This window comes from Cnephaeus nilssonii (assembly GCF_951640355.1).
Source record: "Cnephaeus nilssonii genome assembly, chromosome: 12".
In the NCBI taxonomy this organism is placed as follows: Eukaryota; Metazoa; Chordata; class Mammalia; order Chiroptera; family Vespertilionidae; genus Cnephaeus; species Cnephaeus nilssonii.
In genome coordinates, this window is record NC_137083.1 from 61189212 (window position 1) to 61197675 (window position 8464).

The following is an 8464-nucleotide window of genomic DNA, read 5'->3' on the forward strand; positions in this document are numbered from 1 at the left end:
GCTGAGGCCAGTTGGGAAGGTCAACTGAGACCGAGAAGATCCTGGGGCCTTTTAAACGCTCCCAGGACAGAGGTTTCCTGCCTGTGCCCGGGAGCTGGCCTCCCCCTGCACCTGGGTGCTATCCCACGGGGAGGGAGAGGCGGGAGTCCCGAGCTCCGATACCTTCCTGATAAAGTGGCAGGGAACAGGGCAGCTGGAGAGATAAGCGGGGGCTCAATCCCTTGACCATGAAGGGCCTGAAGGTCACTGGGGTGTAAGGCCCCCCCCATCTGGAACCCTGCTCGCCCACAGCCCACGGTGCTGCAGCCCCCAAGCCCAGGCGCCCACAGCTGGCCTGGGCAGCGGAGAAGGAGCCAGGACTTTGGAGGAGCCGCACCAGCTGGGGCCTCGTGTGAAGTGTTCCCTGAGGCCAGCTGGTCTGTTCTTGTGACAGAGCAAGCGGGACCCTGTACCCCTCCCAGTTGCTGTACCCGCTGCTCCTCACCACGTTGGCCTTATCCAGGGCTCTCCCTTCCCTGTGCATGGCACCCCACCCCCCCCCCGGGGACAGTCCCTGGAAGGGCACTTCCCAGCCCCACTCCTATCAGCCTCGGTGGCCTGTGGGAGTTGGGCCACCGCTGGGGCAGAAGCCCAATTCTTGCCAGCGTCTCCCCCCACCGCCCCCACCACAGGGCTCTGGGAGCAGGGCTGCTGGAGGGGAACTGTAAACAGATGTCATCGGAGCAGACAGCGTGGTGCTGGGAGCCAGGGCCAGGCGGCTGGGACTGCACAGTGCCCAGGAGGCACTGGAACTCTCGAAGGGGAACTCGCTCTGGCTCTGGACGCTGACCTCATCGTGGAGACACGTGAGGAAAACCCGCCCTGATCCACAGGGGCCCAGCAGTTCCCGGCACCACCTGGGGGCCCTGCTCTGTGTCAGAGCCTCCACGGTTGCCCTTCCTGGTTCCCATGTGCTCGCTCTGCCTCTCTGCCCCACCCCCACCTGCCAACCCTCCCATGGCGAGGCAGAGTGACCCATTCTAGTAGCCCCCAGCCCCCTCCTGAACCCAGGCGATGAAACACTAACCCACCCTCCCCAGGTGCTGCGCCTCCATGAAGACTGTTGTTTTCCACTCCGCAGCCGCCAGGCCCGGGCAAGGCTCGCTTCCTCCCTGAAGCTTCCTCTGGCTTCTTTCTCCCCCACTCATCTGCCCCTCCTCTGAAGTCGCATCCCTTTGTTCAGTCCTCCTTCTGGGCCAGGCACTGTGCCCCACTGTGGGATGATGCCCAAGACCCCTGGTCCCTGATCTCAGGGAGCTCAGGGCCCAGCAGGGAAGACAAATAACCAACTCTCAGGTCCTCCAAGAAGCTGCCATCAAGACAAGACTAGACACGCCAGAGATTCCTGGGAAGAAATGCCCACGAAGGATAACGAGGAGGGATTGGAAGGCAGGAGAACCTTCACCAGATGTGGGGTCTGACACCTGGGAACGGAGCGGGAAGGATGGAGGGGGGAGGATGGAGCGGGAAGGATGAGACCATGACAGCCAGGCTGTTGTGTGATTGATCTGTGAGCCAACCATGTCATCGGCGAGTCCTGCATTCCTCAGGAAGGCTGGCCCCAGTGCCCATGCTGTGCTGTCGCCAGCTGGGAACAGCCGTGGGAAGTGTGCCCTCGTCTCCGCACGGCGGTCAGGCAGCTGTGTACCCTGCTGACTGGTCCCCGGTCTCAGAGAGCTCACGGTCTGGAGGGAAAGTGACCAACTAACGTGCTGGTTCTCCGAGAGGTCTTCCAAGAAGCTGTTGCCAAAGCAGAATTAGACACACGAGACTTCCGGGAGATGCTCCCCTCGCTGCAGGAGACCTGAGCGGGGGGGGGGGGGGGGGGGGGGGGTTCTCTGGGATGTGGCATGAAAAGCACCAGGAGGGCTTTGGACTCAGCACTATGGGTCCATACAGGAGGGTCCCGGGGAGACTTTACCAAGAAGGGGACATTTCATCTGCGTCTTCATGACAGGATTTTGCCAGGCCAGGAAGAGAAAGGGTGCTTATCACACGAACTCACACTTACTCCTCCTTCATTGTTGCTGGAGTGTTATTTCTACCTCCCCAGCCAGACTCTAAATGTGCTCAGATGAGGACCCGTCTTACCTGGTCCTCATGGTCTCATCTCAGTGCCCTGCCGTCTTCCCAAACTTTCCAATCTGCCCCCACCAGGAAAGAAGGCTGGTGGAGGCCTTCTTTGGTTTGCATTATTAAAAAAATATTTTTCTATGTCTAAATCTAAAGCTGCCCTATAATAATTTTGACTCTGTTTTATGTACACTACACATGTTTGGGGTGTTGGCTAATGCTTCGGCCTTCTGTGAATTCCAGAAAAGACAGGCCCATGGGAAAAGGGGGGAGGGGTGGGACAGGGCACAGCCTCCGCAGGAGGGCCTCTTGCAGCCTCCCGCCAGCCATCGAAGGTATCCAGGAGCCATAGAATCTATTTTCTTGCAAAGTTGGGAAAGATTAACTCGATGCTGTAAACAAATTAGGGCCTGCACTAGCCGGAAGCTGAGGAATGGGGTCCCAGGTGGAGACTAGCCTAACTCCCCAAGTTTTTGCAAAGCACCTCAGGAAGCTGAGCATTGATTGCCTCTTGGTAAAGACCCATTTGCTAGAATGGGACCCGGGGCAGAGGGCCACAGCTCTGCCTTCCCATTCCATGGGCTTGTCTCACACGGGTCCAAAGCAAGGCGGAGCTGAAGGCTGAAAGCTGGGGGAATAGGCAGAGAACCAAGACCTGTGAGCATGAGAAGGAAACCACCAGGCTGGCTTCTAGATTCAAGGACAGGTGGCCAGGCAAGTGCCTGAATGCAAATAGGCAGAGGCCTGATGGAGGCCCACGGACTGGTGTTCACAGCGTCCCTCCCTTCTTCCTGGCTGAACCAACCCAGATTGTGTGCAGCCATCACCCCTCAGGGAAGTCACCCCATTCCCAGCGCAGGGGCTAAGTCTAAGAGCAGTCAGGTGATTGGTTTAGGAATGGGCGTGTGACCCAGTGTTGCCAATGAGATGTGGGGGGAGGCCAGCAAAGAAGTTTCTAGAAGACACTTCCTCACTCTTGAAAAAGACGTACCTTTCTCGGCATATTGTCCTTTTTACTAACTGGGGTTTCTGTTGTTTTTGGGAAAAGCACTCCTGCCCTCGCCGGTCCCTGCCCTCGCCGGTTTGGCTCAGTGGACAGAGTGTCAGCCTGCGGACTAAAAGGTTCCGGGTTCAATTCCGGTCCAGGGCACGTACCTTGGTTGCAGGCTCCTCCCTGGCCCAGGCCTTGGTGGGGGCTCCTGCAGGAGGCAAGCAATCGATGTGTTCAATGTTCCTCTGTGTCTTGCCCTCTCTCTTCCACTCTCCCTAAGAATCAATGGGAAAATATCCTTGGGTGAGGATTAAATAAATTAATTAATTAATCGATTAAAATGAAAAGCATTCCAAATGATGTACTTATTACGCTTTTAAGTGCTTGTACTGTCAGGAGACAGTACAATGTTCAGCCTAGGGAACCTTTATGTGACATGGGACAGGGCCCCTTCCCCTCTGGGCAGACACAGCCCCTCATCCTCCCAGCAGAATGCCTTTGTCCGCGCACAAGCTGGACAAGCACCCCGACAGCCCTGTGGCCAGAGAACGCCCAAACGTGGTAAGCAGAGGCTCTAGGACGCTGCTCAGAGACCCTCAGACCAAAACCTAGAGAACAGGCTGTTAAAGAGGCAGAAGAACCAGTTCCCCGTGTCCATATGAGGGAGCAAAGGGGACAGTGGGCCAGGGAGATCCTCGCAGAGCGCACCAACGGGCGCGGTCAGAATGGCTGGACCCAGTAAAGGGGGAGACTTCAGCTGTCTTCCCGTGGCCAGCGTGTTTAAGGTTGTATGTGGCGCAGTTGTGTGTATGGGAAGAGAAGTCGATGAGAATTTAGGGCAGCCAAGAGGTGGACTGTAACAGACACCCCACTCTCCCCCTCCAGCATCCTCCTCCTTCTGGTAACAGCACCTCCATTTCCCTTAATCGGAGGCCATGTGATTCAGGACCAACCCACCCTCACCCACCCCAGCTCTAGGAATGAGCCAACTAATTCCTTTCTTTCTCAAGCATTTTCAAGTTGGTTTTCTGTCCCATGTGACTGAAAAAATGCACAGCAACACAAAGATATTCTCCAGCTTCAGCAGAGAGGAAAAGGAAGGAGGGAATGCCTTCTAAAGGAGATTGCCTCAAACCCATGCTCTGATTCCGAGCAGGGCCCTGCACACCCCTGGGCCTCACTTCCCTCAGTGATGAAGCGAGTAGGTGGGCACCATGACCTCCATGGTGCTTTCCAGCGGTGACATGGGTGCTAGGGCACTTGTGTTTCGGATCACAGCTGCGGTGACCGCTCGGGGCAGGGCGGAGCGGCTTCCCCGGTGTGTGGAGACCGGAATAGAGCCACAGGGGCCCTGCGGCCTACTCGCAAGAGAAGGGCTCCCGGGGCAGGGCCGGTCAAGAGGGGCCCCCATCCTGCTGAGGCCCAGTGGGGGGTCTGGAGCTTGGGGTGCCTGGCAGGCTGGGAGGAGGAGGTTCCGACGGGGTCCTCTGAGCTGTGCTTCCGTAACTGACTGCCCAGAGCCTACTGCTGGTTATACTGGAAGCTGCAGAACTGTGGCTTTACAGTGGCCAGTGGTGCTCGTCGCCAGAAGGGCCCAGAAGGTCTCTGGAGGAAGAGTCACCTGAAGACAGAAGTGCTCCAGGGGGTCTTTGGGGAACGTCAAGTCGCAGCCCAAATCCCAGAACAGAGATCTGGAAGAGAGTGGCCACGGAGGAAAAGGGGATATGGGGGTGGGGAGGTTCGCTTCTCCCTTCGCCTGAGAGAGAGAGAGTGGGGAGGGTCGTTCCTGGACTTGGGGAGCAGAATGGGCTGCCCTTGGGATCGGGGAGCAGGCCGAGGGTCAAGGGCAGCGAGCGCTGTAGGGAGGGCGTGCCTCACCAAGGACAGGAACCAACTCGGACGCCAGCGTGCAGGAAAAGGGGTGTATTTTCTCCGCTGCCTTTCCCTTCTGTTCCCAAGTACACTTTTGAGAAAATGTTACCCTGTGGTCTCAGCTATGCTTTGGGGAGTTGGGGGAGGTGAGCTGAGCGGCAGGAGGGTGGACGGAGAGCCACAGAGCTTAGTGAAGCTGGTTAGGGGAGAGCAGGAGGCCAACGCCAGACCTCAGGGGTGGCAGGGGGAGGGGGGGGCAAACAAGCCAAAAATGGATTTGCAAACATGTCCTCGTTCCCAAGGCTTGTCCCAAGTACTCAGGGAAGGAGAACCTCCCCAAGTTGCTCTTCAGGACACCACCCCCTCCCCAGAAGACAATTATTTGCACGCACACACACACACACACACACATATGCACACGCACACATACACACGCATGCACGCACACGCACACATACACACGCACACGCACATATGCACACGCACACATACACACGCATACACACGCTCGGTTGTGGTGTGGCCTCACCCGTCTGGGGAGCACTGACAGGCCCATTGGGGGGATTCTCTCTCAGCTCGCACTAAATGTCTGCCTGGGCCTCCTTAGGTTTCTACAAAAGATTTTTATTTTTTTTTAAATAAAGAAGCTTTTTTAAATTGAAAAATTTTTGGTAAAGTCATTTTCTCTCTGGCTTTGTCTGGGGCTGTCAGAGGGGAGACAGAAGAGGCTGGGTGCCCCTCGCGGGCCTCCTGGAGCCGGGCCCCGGGCCCAGGGCCCCGGCCTCCGCCTGCCCTCACACAGGCCGCCTTCACATTCCAAGCCGCCGCCCGGTTTGTTTTTGTAAGAAGGCAATAACCGCAGCACATTCACTGCGGCTCTTTATGGCTTTCCATATGTATAATCGCTCTTTCTCTCTTCGGTTTTTCCAATGTTTTTTTCCTTTAAATAAATGCTCATAAATTTTACTGGTGAAAAGGATGAAAAAACATACCTAAAAGGAGCAGTTTGTTGGGAGGGGGAAAAAAAAAAACACGAAGCTGGATGTAGAGAAACTGCACTCTTGTTTAGCATTCTATACCTACGAAATAAATTTTTTTGAAAGTTAAGGTTTTATGAAAAAGAGATTATTCTGTAATATCTCTACAACTTGTGTGTCGAAGTCTTGAGCTTTTATTTGATAAACTTCACCGCCAGCCCTCGCCTCCCTGGGCTTGCTGAGGAGGCCCCGTCCTGGGAGGCAGCCCCTGCCTGGGTCCATGTGGGACCTTGAGTAAATTGGATGATCCAGAGGCGCCCCCCCCCCCTTTTTATAACGACAAAACGAGGGCGCTGGACTAGAAGCATGTAAAGGACCCTTTCATCTGGAGAGTTAGTTCAGCGGCTTGTAATTCAGTCACTTGATAAACGAGAGCAAAGAAACTGATGTGGAGGCCTCTTCAGAGCAGCTGCAGCAGACTCTGCCGGCCGCCCTCCCCATATCCATTCTCCCTTTCCTCCTGACCAGCAGAACCCCAAGTTTCACTTGGGGAGCAAGGTGCCCAGCCCTAAAGCGATTCCCAGCCTCCCTTGCACCTGGGCGTGGCCACCCCACACAGTCCCAGCCAAGAAGGTGTGAGTTGAAATCCGTAGCTGGCTCACATTTTTTTGCCCCTCGCCTCTCCTGCCTGGGATGCAGTTATGTGATGGAGGTAGTCTAGGGGTCAGAGCGGCAGCAGAGTGGCAAAACAGATCAGGCCACAGGCGTCCGGGTCCCCAGTGCATGAAGGCGTCACTGAACTAGAGGGAACTGCCCACTTCGGATGTCTTCTTGTTCTGTGATAGAAAGAAACCCCTCATCTGGTTAACCCACTATGAAGTGGCTTTCTGTCACATAATGCTAACTCTAGTCCTAATTTGTACTAGGATGAGGAGGAGCAACAATCCTTCACCAAATATTTAGTACCTACTATGTGCCTGTCGGAACTGAGTGAGGATGAATAACCCAGACATGGTCCCTACTCTCCTAGAGTCTCAAATCAGTGGTGGAGACAAACAATAACAAATAGACAAGGGCATCCATTAATTATCATCATTGCTATAGAGCAGTGGTCGGCAAACTCATTAGTCAACAGAGCCAAATATCAACAGTACAACGATTGAAATTTCTTTTGAGAGCCAAATTTTTTAAACTTCTTCTAACGCCACTTCTTCAAAATAGACTCACCCAGGCCGTGGTATTTTGTGGAAGAGCCACACTCAAGGGGCCAAAGAGCCGCATGTGGCAGTTTGCCGACCACTGCTATAGAGAAAATAAATAAGGCCTTGGAAAATAGAATAATAGATCTACTTCCAGTGGGTGGGCCTAGAAGGACTAGTGAGGAAATGATACTGAAGGGGGAAATCTAAGAAGTGGCTGTTTGAAGGAAGAGTGAGAAGAATGAATATTCCAGACAGGAAGGAACAACCCATGCGAAGGCCTCTGGCTGGGAAGGAGTGGAAGGAACTGAGAGGAAGCCCGTGAACTTGGAGCTGGTGAGCGCGGTAGTGAAACAAGACGGGAGAGGTAGGCAGGGCCGGCCATGCGGCCCTGGGGGCAGGTTGCATTTTAGGTCATTGAAGGATTTTTAAGGAGAAAGTTGCATTCTAAGAAGGTGCCTACCCGAAAAGCAGTTTCAGCCCCAACTTTTGTGGGCTGCTGGCGGCACAGAGATCATGCCAACATGGCTGTGAGAAAAGTTCCCAGCCCATTGTCCCAGGGGGCTTTGGGCCTCTGACTCAGGCTCACCTGAAGGCCAGTCCCAGGCTTGCCACTCAGGAGCTGTGTGCCCTTTTGCCACTCTCCTCTCTGAGCTCCCTCAGCGGAAAACAAGGACGGTAACAGTCCTACCCCTGAGAGCTGTGAGGAGGCAATGTGTTGAATCCTGTCATGCATTTGGAACCATGCCTGGCACATAGTAAGTGCTAGAAACGGGTTTGTTACTTTCACTGTCACTGGGAAATCCACCAGGGTCCAGAGACTCCTGCCTCTAGGCCAGTGCTTCTTTTTTTTTTTTTTTTTAATATATTTTATTGATTTTTTACAGAGAGGAAGAGAGAGGGATAGAGAGTTAGAAACATCGATGAGAGAGAAACATCGATCAGCTGCCTCTTGCACACCCCCTACTGGGGATGTGCCCGCAACCAAGGTACATGCCCTTGACCGGAATCGAACCTGGGACCCTTGAGTCCGCAGGCCGACGCTCTATCCACTGAGCCAAACCGGTTTCGGCTAGGCCAGTGCTTCTTCAACTCAGCGTCACCTGGGTCCCAATCCCACACATTATGGTTCCCTGGGTCTGGGGTGGCCCAAGAATTTGCGTTTCCCACAAGCTTCCAGGTGCTGCTGCCTGTAGTGTGCAGACCACACTGCTTTAGTCCAGGCCAGTGGTCGGCAAACTCATTGAGTCAACAGAGCCAAATATCAACAGTACAACGATTGAAATTTCTCTTGAGAGCCAAATTTTTTAAAC